Source organism: Budorcas taxicolor, chromosome 15, assembly GCF_023091745.1.
Source record: "Budorcas taxicolor isolate Tak-1 chromosome 15, Takin1.1, whole genome shotgun sequence".
In the NCBI taxonomy this organism is placed as follows: Eukaryota; Metazoa; Chordata; class Mammalia; order Artiodactyla; family Bovidae; genus Budorcas; species Budorcas taxicolor.
In genome coordinates, this window is record NC_068924.1 from 56,638,443 (window position 1) to 56,657,023 (window position 18,581).

The following is an 18,581-nucleotide window of genomic DNA, read 5'->3' on the forward strand; positions in this document are numbered from 1 at the left end:
AAATCAAGAAGTATTAACAAAGAAAAGAACTAGATTATAATGTTGGCTTCCTACGGCTCTTGAGAGTCCCTTGGACTGCAAGATCCAACCAGTCCATCATAAAGGAAATCAGTCCTGAATATTCATTGGAAGGACTGATGATGAAGCTGAAACTCCAATACTTTGGCCACCTGATACGAAGAACTGACTCATTTGAAAAGACCCTGATGCTGGGAAAGATTGAAGGCGGGAGGCGAAGGGGACGACAGAGGCTGAGATGGTTGGATGGCAACACCGACTCAATGGACATGAGTTTTAGTAAACTCTGGGAGTTGCTGACGGACAGGGAGGCCTGGCATGCTGCAGTCCATGGGGTTGCAAAGAGTCAGACACGACTGAGAAACTGAACTGAACTGAACTGACTGCTGTTGTTAACAACTCACCACAAACTTAGTGGCTTAAGATAAGAACATTTAGTTTCTGAAGATCAGAAGTCCAAAATTTGTCTCACTGGGCTGAAACCGGGGTAGCAACAAGGCTATGGTAGTTATGGAGGCTCTACGTGAAAATGCATTTCCTCGCCTTTCCCAGCTTCCAGAGATCACCCACATGCCTTGACTCCTGGCTCCTTTTCATCTTGAAAGCCAGCAGCCACATGACTCCGACCTCTGCTTCTATCATCGTGTCTCTTCCTCATTCGCTTACGAGGACCCTTGTGGTTACCTTGGGCCCACTCAAGTAATCCAAGGTAACTGCCGCTTCTCAAGACCTTGAGCTGAAAGTCGCTTGTCCAAAGTCTCTTTGGTCATGTCAGGTAACGTGTTCTCAGGTCCTGGAGATTAGGATGGGGACAGCTTTGGAGCCAATATTCTGCCTATCACAGTCACCCCATCAAACTCAGCTGCCTGCCTATCTGGGATATGGAATTAGTTATGCTCTGGAATTCCCCCATCTGTGGGCTCTGAGGTCACTGAAATAAAGCCTGGCTGCTACTGCTGCATGTAGGTCCCTGGCTCTCTCTCTAAACTGATATTCTTAGAAATCAGGAGAGGCTGACCTTGGAGTTCCTACTGTTTTTATCTGTCATTTCCCCTTTGGGTGAAAGTTGGCCTGTTTCCTGAACTCATGTGCCCAGCTTCTGAGCTGGTCCCGGACAACTGCCACCTCCTGGTATTCGTGTCCAGGATAACATTCTCCCTTGACTGTGGGCTGGGTGTTCTGATTGGCTTCTAATGAATAGTCTGTGGCAGACACAATGGATATTACTCCCAGGTTTGGTTGCAAAAGACTGCGTCTTCTGCCTTGAGTGGCCTCTCACATTCTTTTTCTGGCTCCAAGGAAACAGAAACCAGCTGCTAAGTTGTGAGCTGCCCTCTGAAGACGTCCTGTGGCCAGGAACTGGTATCTGTGGCCCACAGCTGGGGAGGACCCGAGGGCTGCCATGAGTGAGCTTGGAAACGAGTCCTCTCCCAGTGCAGGCCGGAGGTGCCTGCAGCCTTGGCTGATATACCGATAGGGGCCGCATGAGATCTGGAGCCAGGGACGCTGTCTTAGTCCCTTCAGGCTGCTATAATCAAGCACTGTAGACCGAGTGATTTATAAACAACATGCATTTCACATAGTTCTGAAGACTAGAAGTCTGAAGTCAGGCTGCCATCATGGACTGGGGTCTGATAAGAGCCCTCCTTCAGGCGGCAGACCTTGGTCTTCTCCTTGTCCTATCATGGGAAGGAGCAGAGTGTGGGAAGCCCACTCATGACTCTTATAAGGGCACTTTATTCCATTCCTCTAATCCTACTTTCATCTAACCCTGATTACCTCTTAAAGGCCTTACCTTCTAATTTGTGTTGATAGGATTTCAACAAAAATTTGGGGAACATTTAGTCCATAATATACTGAATGCATAATAATAGAACATTCCATAACAGACACTCAGCTAAGCTGTGCCTGGCTTTCTGACCCATGGGAATGATGAGATAATAAATGTGTGGTTTTTAATTCCTTAGGTTTGGGGGTAATTTGTTACACAGTGATAGATAATCAATACAGACCCCTCCTTCCCTCATTTCTTCCATTTTTTTTTTCCTCCCTGCATCCCTCCCTTCCTTCCCTCTTTCCTTCTCTCTCTCTCTTGTTCTTGTCTGGCCTCATCTAGTTCCCTAAGATGACTTATTTTGAAGAAGGCCAAATAATAAATATTTAAGGTGGTGCGGGACACATACAGTATCAGTCTTATATTCTTTCTTTATATATGGTTTGCTAACCCCAGGAACCCATGTGTTCTGGGTCAGAAGTGGTCTGTCTCCTCCAGCAACTCTTCGGCTCAAGCCTTGCCACAGCTCTCCAGGTCTCTAGGAATAAAAGCCCAAGTCCTGATGATGCTCTGCAGAGTTCTGCACATTTACTGTGTACATCCCGCCACCACCCCATTCTGGTCACACTGGCCCTCTTGATGTTCCTCACATAAGCACCCGGCTCCTGCCTCAGGACACATGGGCTCCTATTCTCTTGCCTGCAATGCTTCCCCCAAGGATCCACATGGCTTCCTCCTTCACCTCCTGCCATCTTGACCATCCTATTTGAAATTGCCCCCTACTCCTTCCCCCAAATTCTTACCTCTTCTCTGTTTTTTCTTTTCCTATCTTACAGACTAGATGCATTTACTTATTTGTTTACTATGTCTTCCTCATTAGAATTTATGTTCCATGAGACCAGTATTTTTTTTTTTTTTGGTCTGTTTTTCTCAACTGCTGTATTTATAAAAATGCATGAAACTTAGCAGACACTCAGTAAATATGTGTTGAATGAATATTTTAGAAAGAGCACTGGTCTGGATTTGAGGAGCCCTGGTTCTCATTTTGGGCTTTCCTGGTGGCTCAGCAGTAAATAATCCACCTGCTAATGTAGGAGATGTGGGTTAAATCACTGGGCCAGGAAAATCCCCTGGAGAAGCAAATGGCAACCCACTCCAGTATTCTTGCCTGGGAAACTCCATGGACAGAGGAGCCTTGTGGGCTGCAGTCCATGAGGTCACACGGAGTGGGACACTTAAGGACTAAACTAAGGTTCTCATTTAGCTATGCCAAGACTACCAAAGTGGCTTAAGGCAGGTATACAGTATCAAGCAAAAATTATAATAAGTAGGTGCTATCATTGAGCACTAATTTCATATCATGTACTATGCTAAGTGGTTTATAAACATTACCTTATTTAAACCTCAAAGCAAGTGCTATTATTAGCTCTCTTTTATGGATGAGATTTACTGAAGCTGAATTTCATCATCTTTGAAATGAAAAGGTTTTGGCCAAATAATCCCTAAGGTCTCTTTCCCCCTCAAAAGAATGTCTTTTTATTTGAAAATTTATCTATGTCTTTCTATTTGAAAAGATGCATTTATTTATCCATGACTCAGAGGAAGAAAGTAGTCTCAAAGCTCCGTCATAAATTTGAACCCCAGCACAACTGTCAGATAAACAATCTTTTGCTTCTTTTTATTCTGAAATGCTCACTTCAGTTTTCTGGATCTTGGGTAAGTTACCTGGAAAGGAATTATCACCATGCTATACACCTTCCATTTGCAAATAACTCCCAACATGAATACCGAAAGGATGAAGTTCAAAATCTTGCATTTTGAAAGAAAATCCAGGACCGCTTATTTTTAGGGCACCAGCAAAAAGTTCAATGTTCATTATTGGTTTTCTATTAGTAATGGAATTCAGGGTTGTTGTCACTGAATGTTCTTTGCCTCTAGCCTAATAGTCTTTCTTTAACAACTTGTCCTAAGAAAATTGGATTAAGGCAAAGTTTTGTGAGACTCTGAGGCCAGGGGCGGTGGCCGGGAGGAGCAACCCCACGTCCAAGGAGTGGTTGCTGCTCCGGCGCAGGAGGGCCTAGAGGAGCTATCCTACATTGAAGGTCAGGAAGGGCGGCGGAGAGGAGATACCCTTTATCCAAGGTAAGGAGCAGTGGCTATGCTTTGCTGCAGCAGGCATGAAGAGATACCCCACACCCAAGGTAAGAGAAACCCAAGTAAGATGGTAGGTGTTGCAAGAGGGCATCAGAGGGCAGACACACTGAAACCATACTCACAAAACTAGTCAGTCTAATTACACTAGGCCCACAGCCTTGTCTAACTCTATAAAACTAAGCCATGCCCATGGGGCAACCCAAGACGGGCAGGTCATGGTGGAGAGGTCTGACAGAATGTGGTCCACTGGATAAGGGAATGGCAAACCACTTCAGTATTCTTGCCTTGAGAACCCCAGGAACAGTATGAAAAGGCAAAATGATAGGATACTGAAAGAGGAACTCCCTAGGTCAGTAGGTGCCCAATATGCTACTGGAGATCAGTGGAGAAATAACTCCAGAAAGAATGAAGGGATGAAGCCAAAGCAAAAACAATACACAGCTGTGGTTGTGACTGGTGACAGAAGCAAGGTCCGATGCTGTAAAGAGCAATATTGCATAGGAACCTGGAATGTCAGGTCCATGAATCAAGGCAAATAAGTTCAGTTCAGTTCAGTCGCTCAGTCCTGTCCGACTCATTGCGACCCCATGAATCGCAGCACGCAAGGCCTCCCTGTCCATCATCATCTCCTGGAGTTCACTCAGACTCATGTCTGTCGAGTCCGTGATGCCATTCAGCTATCTCATCCTCGGTCGTCCCCTTCTCCTCCTGCCCCAAATCCCTCCCAGCATCAGAGTCTTTTCCAGTGAGTCAACTCTTCACATGAGGTCGCCAAAGTACTGGAGCTTCAGCTTTAGCATCATTCCTTCCAAAGAAATCCCAGGGTTGATCTCCTTCAGAATGGACTGGTTGGATCTCCTTGCAGTCCAAAGGACCCTCAAGAGTCTTCCCCAACACCACAGTTCAAACGCATCAATTCTTCAGCGCTCAGCCTTCTTCACAGTCCAACTCTGACATCCATACATGACCACAGGAAAAACCATAGCCTTGACTAGACGGACCTTACTCGGTAAAGTAATGTCTCTGCTTTTGAATATACTATCTAGGTTGGTCATAACTTTTCTTCCAAGGCAAATTGGAAGTGGTCAAACAAGAGATGGCAAGGGTGAAAGTCAACATTCTAGGAATCAGCAAACTAAAATGGACTGGAATGGGTGGATTTAACTCAGATGACCATTATATCTACTACTGCAGGCAGGAATCCCTCAGAAGAAATGGAGTAGCCATCACGGTCAACAAAAGAGTCCGAAATGCAGTACTTGGATGCAATCTCAAAAACGACAGAATGATCTCTGTTCATCTCCAAGGCAAACCATTCAATATCACGGTAATCCAAGTCTATGCCCCAACCAGTAACGCTGAAGAAGCTGAAGTTGAACAGTTCTGTCAAGACCTACAAGACCTTTTAGAGCTAACACCCAAAAAAGATGTCCTTTTCATTATAGGGGACTGGAATACAAAAGTAGGAAGTCAAGAAACACCTGGAATAAAAGGCAAATTTGGCCTTGGAATGCGGAATGAAGCAGGGCAAAGACTAATAGAGTTTTGCCAACAAAAGTCACTGGTCATAGCAAACACCCTCTTCCAACAATACAACAGAAGACTCTACACATGGACATCACCAGATGGTCAACACCGAAATCAGATTGATTATATTCTTTGCAGCCAAAGATGGAGAAGCTCTATACAGTCAACAAAAACAAGACCGGGAGCTGACTGTGGCTCAGATCATGAACTCCTTATTGCCAAATTCAGGCTTAAATTGAAGAAAGTAGGGAAAACCGCTAGACCATTCAGGTATGACCTAAATCAAATCCCTTATGATTATACAGTGGAAGTGAGAAATAGATTTAAGGGCCTAGATCTGATAGATAGAGTGCCTGATGAACTATGGAATGAGGTTCATGACATTGTATAGGAGACAGGGATCATGACCATCCCCATGGAAAAGAAATGCAAAAAAGCAAAATGGCTGTCTGGGGAGGCCTTACAAATAGCTATGAAAAGAAGAGAGGTGAAAAGCAAAGGAGGAAAGGAAAGATATAAGCACCTGAATGCAGAGTTCCAAAGAATAGCAGGAAGAGATAAGAAAGCCTTCTTCAGTGATTAATGCAAAGAAATAGAGGAAAAGAACAGAATGGGAAAGACTAGAGATCTCTTGTAGAAAATTAGAGATACCAAGGGAAATTTCATGCAAAGATGGGCTCAATAAAGGACAGAAATGGTCTGGACCTAACAGAAGTAGAAGATATTAAAAAGAGATGGCAAGAATACACAGACGACCTGTACAAAAAAGACCTTCATGACCCAGATAATCACGATGGTGTGATCACTCATCTAGAGCCAGACATCCTGAAATGTGAAGTCAAGTGGGCCTTAGAAAGCATCACTACGAACAAAGCTAGTGGAGGTGATGGAATTCCAGTGGAGCTATTTCAAATCCTGAAAGTTGATGCTGTGAAAGTGCTGCACTCAATATGCCACCAAATGTGGAAAACTTAGCAGTGGCCACAGGACTGGAAAAGGTCAGTTTTCATTCCAATCCCAAAGAAAGGCAATACCAAAGAATGCTCAAACTACCACACAGTTGCACTCATCTCACACGCTAGTAAAGTAATGCTCAAAATTCTCCAAGCCAGGCTTCAGCAATATGTGAACTGTGAACTTCCTGATGTTGAAGCTGGTTTTAGAAAAGGCAGAGGAACCAGAGATCAAATTGCCAGCCTCCGCTGGATCATGGAAAATGCAAGAGAGTTCCAGAAAAACATCTATTTCTTCTTTAATGACTATGCCAAAGCCTTTGACTGTGTGGATCACAATAAACTGTGGAAAATTCTGAAAGAGATGGGCATACCAGACCACCTGACCTGCCTCTTGAGAAATCTGTATTCAGGTCAGGAAGCAATAGTTAGAACTGGACATGGAACAACAGACTGGTTCCAAATAGGAAAAGGAGTACGTCAAGGCTGTATATTGTCACCCTGCTTATTTAACTTCTATGCAGAGTACATCATGAGAAACGCTGGGCTGGAGGAAGCACAAGCTGGAATCAAAATTGCTGGGAGAATATATAAATCACCTCAGATAAGCAGATGACACCACCCTTATGGCAGAAAGTGAAGAGGAACTAAAAAGCCTCTTGATGAAAATGAAAGAGGAGAGTGAAAAAGTTGGCTTAAGGCTCAATATTCTGAAAATGAAGATCATGGCATCCAGTCCCATCACTTCATGGGAAATAGATGGGGAAACAGTAGAAACAGTGTCAGACTTTATTTTTGGGGCTCCAGAATCACTGCAGATGGTGATTGCAGCCATGAAATTAAAAGACGTTTACTCTTTGGAAGAAAAGTTATGACCAACCTAGATAACATATTGAAAAGCAGAGACATTACTTTGCTGACTAAGGTCCGTCTAGTCAAGGCTATGGTTTTTCCTGTGGTCATGTAGGGATGTGAGAGTTGGACTATGAAGAAAGCTGAGTGCTGAAGAATTGATGCTTTTCAACTGTGGTGTTGGAAAGACTCTTGAGAGTCCCTTGGACTACAAGGAGATCCAACCAGTCCATTCTTAAGGAGATCAGTCCTGGGTGTTCTTTGGAAGGAATGATGCTAAAGCTGAAGCTCCAGTACTTTGGCCACCTCATGCAAAGAGTTGACTCATCAGAAAAGACTCTGATGGTGGGAGGGATTGGGGGCAGGAGGAGAAGGGGACGACAGAGGATGAGATGGTTGGATGGCATCACTGACTTGATAGACATGAGTCTGAGCAAACTCCGGGAGTTGGTGATGGACAGGGAGGCCTGGCCTGCTGCGATTCATGGGGTCACAAAGAGTCGGACATGACTGAGTGACTGAACTGGACCAAACTGTACTTACACCCATAATCACACACTTGAAGGCTGAAAAGGACCAGATAACTTGAGGCAAACCTCTCATTTTGCGGAACAGAAGGAAGGCTCAGAGAAGGTAAGCTGCTTACCCAAACATGCAAAGCTAACAAGTGGCAGAGTTGGAAATTTGAACAATTGACCCAATACCAAAGCACATTCCTTTTCCACTTAATCACGTTTCTTACTATGACCTTGAAAGGCCAGTTCTTTTTTGAGATTTTATTTGCAGCAGTTTTTTTTATTCCCTTACCACAACAAATGTGGCAGAAGACACTCATGAATGCAATATGTTTTCATGGTGTATTCAGAGTTTGATGGAAATCAGATGGTATTTTGCATGAATGTAAACAAATAGTACCACAGGGCACTCGCAAGCCTTACCATAATTTATAATTGGTGCAATTATGCAAAATAATGTAAGCAAGAGATTAAATGAGTTATTAGCACTTCTCAGAGTTTGAAATATAATAATGAAAATGAGACTGAGAATAATAGCTTTGACTAAATGCTGATTATGTGCCAGGTGTTGTGCTAAATGTTTTAAGCCCAAATCCAGATGTAACAAAGAACAGTGGTTGCCTAGATTCCAATCCTGGCTCTGCCATTTGCTAGGTGTTGTACTTGAGCAAGTTCTTTAAACCATTATTTTATTCATCATTTCGGTGTATCCACAGAGGCGGGCTGGGCTTCCCTGGTGGCTCAAGGTTAAAGCATCTGCCTGGAATGCTGGAGACCTGGGTTCGATCCCTGGGTCGGGAAGATCCCCTGGAGAAGGAAATGGCAACCCACTCCAGTACTCTTGCCTGGAGAATCCCATGGAGGGAGGAGCCTGGTAGGTTATAGTCCATGGGGTCGCAAAGAGTCGGACACGACTGAGCGACTTCACTCACTCACTCACTCACAGAGGAGGGCTACTATAACACCTACTTCACAAGATTATTTTAGAGGTTAAGCATGCAGAACAGTCATTGAGGTTTTACCACTTGCTAGGCTCTGTTCTGAGCCCTCAACAAGTGTTAGCTCTTATTACGTTACTTCATCCTTAGTGTGAGACCGTAGATGCTTGATCTGTTCCCTGCAACTGATACAATTGTGCATGACGATGTAACAGAAGTGCTTGGAATATAATAGAAACTCAGTCAATACTTCTTTAATGAAAAAGTCCATGAGTCGTGTGCCCTTTTTACTCTTCATTTTGCAGTTGAAGAAACTGAGCCTTAGTTCTTTTTAAAGGGTCACATGGCTAGGTTTTATGATATGATGATGTATTAAAATGTGTGACGGGCAAACATATAGAACAGACTGTGGTTGCCAAGGGGGCAGGGGAATGGAGGAGTGATGGATTGAGAGTCTGGGATTAGCAGATGCAAATTATTATATATAGAATGGATGAACAACAAGGTCTTACTGTATAGCACGGGAAAATATATTCACTATCCCGTAATAAATCATAGTGGAAAAGAATACCAAAAAATGCTTTGCTGTACACCAGAAACTAATACAACATTTTAAATCAACTATACTTCAGTAAAACAAATTTTTAAAAATGTGTGATAAGGAATCATATAAAAATACAATTACAAGAGCATGAGAGAAGAAGGAGTACCCTAAATCTGTTTTAATTGGTTTTAATAATCTGATTGTTCTCCAATATGACTACTCACGATTTGAAGGCATAAGTTACTAGAGCCACACCTGATTCTGAGCTTAGTGTACTGGGATAAACCTGTGGGCAATGCAGAGCCACGGGCATTAGGTGTGGGGTGATCTGTGCAAAGGCATTGAAGGAAGATGAGTGAAGCCTAAGTATGCATGAAGATTCGGGAGCCAGGGCTGGATGCAGGCAGGGTAGTACAGCAATAAGGTAGGTTGAAAAAATATAAAAACCACCTTAGGTTTTTGTAAATCATTAAATTATTCTGACAGCCCTCCTCCCCCACCCCACCTCTTCCCACACTTAGGATCTCATTCACCAGGACACAATGAGCAGGAGGAAACCTAACCCAGCCTGGCCAATTCCAAGTGGCCTCCAAGTACCCCCAGCTCCAGCAAGAAAGGCTAGATGGTGAATCTGCCTGACCCCAGGGATACTGATAGGGTCCTTTTAAGGGGAAGAGAAAAATTTGATCTGAGATTTTACCTGCAGCTGTCAGAGGGGACTATGTGCACTCATGAATAATCCAGAGGGAATTCAGAACCCCAGAGTGTCTGCTGCAGGCTTGGCTGACAGTGGAGTCAGGCTGGCGGTTGTGACCGTGCAGTCAGTTCATCCCACAGCACCCATTTCTACTCCTCTTCTGCAGTTCAGCTCCACCATGTCAAACCCACTGGGGAAGAGGTGGGATGAGGGCAGTTTGGGGAGAGAGGAAGAGCTGAGGTGGAACATGCTGGACACAAGATCCTGCCTGGCCTGGGGGACTAGTCATGTCGGCCTTAGTCTCCCTGGGGGAAGTAAAAACAGTGTGGCCTTCGTGCACACATGGCACTTTCACCAGTGAGAACCAGATGCAAGTCCGGAAGGCAGGGCATGAAGATAGACAGGGGCCGCAGGAGACAAGAGTGCCGCTGTCTTGCGATGATGTTGGCACACAGTGAGGACTCCCTGACCATTATTAGCCACTGTATTTGCAATTGTTCCTGAGATGCTGTGACTGCATTTGGAAATGTGCATAGGGAATGAATGGGAAAGGGGAAGGATTCCTGAATCAGCGGGGGATGAGCCTGAAGGAGACGAGGATATGCTGCAGAAAGGGCAGGCTCTAGGCTCCAAGAGACTTGGGTTCAAATTTCATCTCAGCCAGTGTCTCGCTGTGGGACTTTGCACAGGTTTTATCACCTATCTGGGCCTCGGTTGCATCATCTGTAAAATAAGGATAACTGTGGTGCTAATAAAATGCAACAGCTCATGTTTTGGGGCACTGAACTATGCCAGAATTATATTACAGCATAATGTATAAATTCTATGTACAGATTCAAACTATGTGGGTTTGAGTCCTACTTTTGTAGTTAAGTAAACCTGGAAAATTAACTTGTCTGAGTTCTCATTTTCTCGTCTGTTTGATGGAGGTGGTAGCAGTTTCTATCTTCCATAGAAGAGAGCCAATAAATATTTGTTGAATGAATGAGGGTGGTTGAGAGGGTTCCATATTGATAGCATGTATAGAAACTTAAGCTTGATGCTTGGCACATAATCATTCATAAAATACTGGTATTATGACCAGTGAACAGGAGTGAGTGGTGGTTCAGTGGTGATCTGCCTGCCAATGCAGAAGGTGTGTTTGATCCCTGGGTTGGGAAGATCTCCTGCAGAAGAAAATGGCAACCCACTCCAGTATTCTTGCTTGGGAAATCCCATGGACAGAGGAGCCTGGCGGGCTGCAGTTCATGGGGTTGCAAAAGAGACAGACATGACTTAGCAACTTACCAACAACAGGAGAAAATAAAACAGAGCATTTAACAGTCCCATGGTTGTTGCTTACTTGGGGTTAGTCTCTCCCGCCTTCGTTCTTTTCCAGCTCTATGAGTGAGTCTTCAAAATTCTCTCTCACCTAGCCTTGACCTCCATCCAGACATCTCTACAGCTCCAAGTTGGTCAAGGATTTGTAAGTTAAAGTAAAATCAATCTGTCCAATAGATCTGAGAGAAAGGGCACTGAAGCTGGCGCAGAGCCCTGGGTGGTGGTGGATTCTTTCCAGAATCTGCAACTTCCTCCCTGTGATGCCGTCCTGCTTAGAACACCCGAGCATCTTGCTATAGCAGTGATCATGGGGAACCCCACCACGTTTGTGGTGATCTTTGTCTCCTATAAGGAGATGAGGAGCAGACTCCTGAGTGAACTGCTGAAGTGAGTGCCTGAGAAGCTGACCCATCCCATTCAAAGCCAAAACTTTATCCGAGACAATCCATGGATTTCCACCATTACACCCATTAAGCCAAATTACTGGAAATCCTTCCCCCTCCTTTCTGCCTGATTAGATCCGATCTGCCCATCAAAGTCCCCTGTCAGTGAGACCCTATTCACCAATTTCCTCATAGTCAGGTGCAGCAGGTTAATCAGCAGAACACAGGAGTCCTTTTATGCTCGGGGCATAGCCACTTCATGTGAAATCAGTGACCTGAACTCGCATGTGCACTGAACTTCCTAGAATTCGGGCTGCCTGGGGGAAGGGTGTTTGCTTATTTTGTTTATTCTCTAACTCTGGCTCCTTTAGAAGGGGGCCTGGCAGGTAGCAGGCGCTGAGCACACACCTGCAGAGTGAGGGAGTGAGTCACGTGATCCTCATGGCAACTCTGTGACTTTGTAGGGCAAGTGTTGCTCTCATCCTCCACATCCACGAAAGAGAGTCTCCACTGCATAAATACCCTGGGTCAGAGAGCTGCTGGACTGCAGAGCTGAGACACCAACCTTGATCTCAGGCTCTGAGTCATCCTCTCATCTTTCACTCCATGTTAATCTCCCCGACTATGTATGGAGTTCCTTGGAAACCCTGTACAAGCGACTCCTCGCGGTAGTTCCTCCACTGTGATATTCTTCATGGCGGCTTCCTGACTTGATTTGAGAGTTTTGCTTATTTTCAGGCTCCAGGCCTACTGTGACTTCAGATAGCTGCTTGTCTATAAGGTGAGGTGAAGTCGCTCAGTCGTGTCCGACTCTTTGTGGCCCCGTGGACTGTAGCCTACCAGGCTCCTCTGTCCATGGGATTCTCCAGGCAGGAATACTGGAGTGGGTTGCCATTTCCTTCTCCAGGGGATCTTCCCGACCCAGGGATCGAACCCAGGTCTCCCACATTGGAGGCAGACACTTTAACCTCTGAGCCACCAGGGAAGCCCTACTTGTCTATGGTTTGCCGATATTGAAAAGTGCAGAGCTTTGCTTCTATCCTCCAGTTCCAACATGTTCTCTTACTACTGTCTGACTGTGCTAGGGTCACCAACCCTCTGCTCGGTGTGACGGTGTTATAAAAGCCTTTGACGTTCAGCCCACTTGACAATATAAATTTGTATGTATTTGAAGTGCATTGGCACTCCACTCTGGTACTCTTGCCTGGAGAATCCCATGGACGGAGGAGCCTGGTGGGCTGCAGTCCACGGGGTCGCTACGAGTCAGACACGACTGAGCGACTTCACTTTCACTTTTCACTTTCATGCATTGGAGAAGGAAATGGCAACCCACTCCAGTGTTCTTGCCTGGAGAATCCCAGGGATGGGGGAGCCTTGTGGGCTGCCGTCTATGGGGTCGCACAGAGTCGGACACAACTGAAGCGACTTAGCAGCAGCAGCAGAAGTGCATATGCTTCGACAGTCATGGGCCAAACCTGGGGTAGGAGAGAATTTTCTTCTCTCTGTATTTGTGAACTGAAAACAAGCAACCTTTTTACAAACATTATTACCTTTATAATTAGCGTAAACAAAGACAGCTTCAATAAATGTTGTTGGTTTTTTTTTAAGATTTTTTGTCATCAGCTTACTGGAAGTGTCCCAAAAGACATCTAGGCTACACAACCTTAGTCTCCAATTGTCCCATCTTGTTCACTTGTGCCTTGGTCCATTCTATCCATTGCTTGCTTTGTTCACACAGTGCTTCCTTTGAATTACCAAGCTCTAGTTATGTTCTTCCAGCTTCTTTATTTCAGTTCTTCCTCTTTTTGCTCATACTTCCCTGAGAGCCTATGACTTCCTTTCTGGTGGATGAACCGATGGTCTGTGAAGGTGAACTTCATCTTATAGGGAAGGTGCCAAAGGAAAGATGGTTGGAATATAAAGTTTCCTTCTCTGACTCTACACAATCAGGCACTAGGTTATATATCCAATTGCTTTCTCATTGGTTCCTGATATTTGCCTTAGTTTTCCAGCTATATTTTGAGTGACTCACAGGCAGGTATCTTAAATACAGTTCTTCTTATCCCACCTAGAAGGCGCTAAATATGTTTTCTATGCTCTGGATTCCAGAAGTTTTTACATTCTGATGCCTTTGCCCCAATGTATACAGAATTCCCTTCCTCCACCCAATCTGATAAGGCCTTCTATTTCTTTTAAGACTCACTTTGATGGCTTCTTTTCCAGAATAAGGGGCTTCCCACGTGGCTCAGTGGTAAAGAATCTGCCTGCCAATGCAGGAGACTCAGGAGATACTGGTTCAATCCCTGGGTCTGGAAGATGCCCTGGATTAGAAAATGGCAACCTACTCCAATATTGTTGCCTGGAAAATCCCATGGAACAGAAGAGACTGGTGAGCTGCAGTCCATGAAAGCACAGAGTCAGACACAACTGAGCATGCATGCATTCTGGAATAACCTTCCATAGTTCCCAAGGCAGAGCTAGTCATCCTCTCCTCTATAATTTCCCACATAACTTTGTTTGATACTTGTCGCCTTATTTGTATGATGCTTTCTCTCTGACTTTCTCAAGTTAAGACTTGGGTCTCATTTTTGTGTGTGTGGGTCCATAGCAGCACCTTTTATAATATCCAACTGAGTTGGCACTCAATAAATAAATGTTGTACGTGTGGGAGCAGAAGACAGAAATGTCCTCCAGGTAGTTACCGCGATGGATTTGAATGCAGAGTGATGGGGAACAAGGAAAGAAAGAAAGGCAGTGGGGGTGGGGGAGGGGTATTTTACTGGAAGTCAAAGGGATTAGCTCTTGCATCACGCAGTGCAGCTGACCGCTCCCAGAAGGGAAACATCCAAATGTAAGATGCAGAACATTAAATATTGAAAGCAAAAGTTAAATATTAAATTTTAATATGAAACATTAATGCCAATGAACAGAGCCAGCCAGAGGGGGACAAAATTAGGACCAAGCTGTAGCCAAAACGGAAAGAGTCACGGCTCAGGCTGAAAGCTGAGCATGGCCTGGGCTTTCCCAGCAGGGCCCACTGGTACCGGTCACACCCATCACATTTCCCGGGAGAAGCAGAGGGGGAGGGGAGGAAGCCTTTTATAAGCCACAGCCATAAAACCCAAGTGTTTCCTACAAAACAAAACACAGTAAAGTGTTTCAGAACCGCCAAGGCTTCAGAACTCCTGGTACACTGGAACAAAAATAGAGGCAGCAAAGAGGAAAATGTGAGGTTGCTAAACCCTTGGGGCAGGAATCCTATCTTTTCTTGCACTGTGAGGAACTGGGCTTGTGTGCAGCCAACTTGGGCAGAAAGAAATAACAAGAGTCATAAGAAAAGCAAAAATAATGGGCTTGCTTGGGTGTTTTGCCCAGATGAGACACAACCCTGTGAGCAGAAAATTAAAGCTAGCACACAAAATTTTAACTTATTAGGACCCGAAGCTTATCCCATCAGGGGATGTAGGAGTAGGTCTGTCTGCCATGACTGTTCAGGGTCAAGGGCCTACCTGCCTTAAAGGGACTCAAGTTAAACCTGAAAAATCTCATAAATGGTAAGTTTCCCACCAGAAAACCAATGGAGTCAGTTGGTAGAACTCAGTAATTAGGTAAGGTGTTAGGGTAAATGTCAAAAGGATCTAGATAACTTACCCTAACACTTATATCCAAATTTGCTTGGTACCTTTAGTTTATGCAAAGCTCTTATGCTTAATGCGAAGGCTGGGACAGCAAGGCCAGATTGGATTCTTCTGGGGCAGCCTCTGTGAGGCCCTGGGAATGGAAATCTACAACCGTGAAAAGGAAATAACTTCAAGGCATTGGCTTCAAGGTCAGGATGACACAGAAGACTATTTGTCTTGCTTTAGACTTCAGAGTCGAGGGGAGAAGTGGAGAATTCCAAGAGCAAGGCATCCTGCCCCCACCATCACCATCACATTCCCAGCAAAGATTTCACATAACCAGTCCCTGGGCTATAAGAAATTTCAGAGGTCACTGAATGCAGAGCCCCTACCCCCAGCCATTCTTTTTCCTAAGTTGGAAAAGACATGAGAGTTTGTAGGACGTCAAGGACAGAGGAAGTGCTCCAACAAGTCTCCCATTCTTCAGAACCTTACAGCTTCCTGTGGAAATACGGATGTGATAATAAAGGAATGAGGGTAATTTAGCTGGAAGGATAATCTTCACAAGAAATTAGCAAGCGTAAGGGGGAAAATGAGCATGGATTGGTGGTTTAATTTTAACCATATGGAAGGATTAACTGATCGGTGCTATCGAGTGACCGTATCAAGTGAAAGTCAATCAGGAGACAGCTTGTGGGGAAATTAGGTTTTCTTAAAGGGAACTAGGTATGAAAATGGGAGCTGGAGCCAAGAAACACAGAATCCCTATCATGTGATGTTTTCTTTCCTCCAGGTCTCTTTCTTTCTCATGCTATAGATTGGTTATTTTCTCTCCTTTCAAATCTATTTGAACAAGTACCTCTGCCTAGCCTGTGTAATCATAGAAGGCTGAAGGAGGTTAGTCCTGGAAGACAGCGTAGCCTGCTGAGTCTCAGAAGAGAATGGGGAGTTTTAATGTGAGTAAATTGTGCTCTTCTTGGTATAGATAGCCTCACTTATGTCTACACTCTGGGTGAATATAATCAGATTCTCTGGTGAAAATGTTGTCTCTCATGAAAATTTCTATAGAGAATGTTTTATAGGAAGAAAAAAAGAGAGAAGTTATACTTTGTATGCTATCAACAACACTGAATTATTCTTAATGCCTCACCAAATGCAGAGAAAAGATGAATGACCCAGACAGTCAGGAGTAGAGCCCAGCTTTCATACTGAGTCATTGGGTGACTCTGAGGTGAGTTGTTTAACAGTGTGGGCTTTAGCCTCCAAGCCTGAAATATGACAGGATTAGACCAATAAGTGGTTCTCAGACTATCACCCAGGGATCCCTAATGGTTCACAGGGGGTTGATGTAGGTCCGCCGTAAAAGGCAAAGGGATTGGAACAACATGAGCTTCTTCAACCAAAGAAGGTCCATTTCAATTAAGTTACTCTTATACTGACTTTTCCATAACAGTTTATATTTTAAAATTTATTCATGAGTTCAAAAAGTAAAAACTCATTGGGCTAGAATAGCTGATCACTCAGTAGCGTTGCCCTTTTCTATCTCCTGTTACATACATATAGAATGCCCCCTTCTGAGCATGAAGGAATGATAGGTGAGTTTCCTCTTTTGACGTGTGAGGAAACTGCAAACTAGAGCAGAAGCAACTCGCCCAAGACCTCATGACAAGCTGGTAACTCCACAGATTTAGCCTTTCTGTTATCCCGGATCTACTGCTTCCTCTGGTAGGTCAGTGATGGTGTACTATACCACAGACTGGCCACTTAAGCAAAAGAAATTTATTTCCTCACAGTTCTGGAAGCCAGAAGTTCAAGCTCAAGGTGCCAGAAAGATTGATTTCATCCCAAGGCTTTCTCCATATGTCTTTACATGAGCTTCCAACTGTGCATGTCTATGTCCTAATCTCTCTTCTAATAAGGACACTGGTCATATTGGATTAGCGCTCACCCATTCGGCCTTTAAACCTGAGCTACGTCTTGAAAGACTCCACCTCCAAGAGTCCAGCTTATTTCATGCTGAGGTACTGGGGGTTGGGATGTCAGCTTATGAATCTGGAAGGCAAATAATTCAGCCCATAACACTCGATGATTATAAGAATCACTCCAAGAGTTCTTGAAAGAGTAACATATGCACTCAATCAAAAAATGCAGGCAATTTAGAATGGTATAAAAAATGACCACAGTTCTTCATTTTCCCTCCCCTAAACCAAATGCGGTTACTTTTTCTCATGTATCTTTCCAGAAATAATTGATGTATATCCAAACCTATAAGTGTAGGTGTGTGTCCTTAGTATATAGGTGTGTCTCCCCAATATATGCTTCCCAGGTGGCTCGGTGGTAAAAAATCTGTCTGCCAAGCAGGAGACGCAAGTTTGATTCCTGGGTTGGGAAGATCCCCTGGAGAAGGAAATGGCAACCAGCTCTAGTATTCTTGCCTGAGAAATCCCATGGAAAGAGGAGCCTGGTGGGCTACAGTCCATAGGGTCTCAAAGAGTTGGACCTGGCTTGGTAACTACACCACCACCACTGCCCTAGGATACAGCAAGGAGATTTAAAACAAACCGAAACTCTCATCTGGCCCCATCCCAGGCTAATTAAATGAGAATCTTGAAACCAGTACTAGAGTAGATTTGGCAAACTGCTTTAGACCCTTGTTACTCAGAGAGTGGTCCAAAATCCTGCAGTATCACTATCAGTATCAGTAGAGAGTGGTGGTGAAACAGAGCGAAGTAACCCAGGAAGAAAAACACCAATACAGTATACTAACGCATATATATGGAATTTAGAAAGACAGTAACAATAACCCTATATGCGAGACAGCAAAAGAGACAGAGATGTATAGAACAGCCTTTTGGACTCTGTGGGAGAGGGCGAGGGTGGGATGCTTTAGGAGAATGGCATTGAAACATGTATATTAACATATGTGAAACGGATCACCAGTCCAGGTTTGATGCATGGGACAGGGTGCTCAGGGCTGGTGCACTGGGATGATCCAGAGGAATGGGATGGGGAGTGAGGTGAGAGGGGGGTTCAGGATGGGGAACAAAAAGAAAAAAGAAAAAAAAAAAGAGAGAGTGACAGTGAACAGGTCCAGCCAGAACAGAGGAGGATGGGCTGATGACTTCAGAAGCAGGAGACAGACTCCCCTTGTGGAGGCCAACCTCGAGAGCTGCTTCACCATCCCTGCAAATGCTCAGTGCCCACTGTGGTGCCAGTTACCAAAAAGCCTACTTCAGATGATGCCAGTTCTGCCATCAGACCATCTTTTGCTAGGGGACGAATGTGC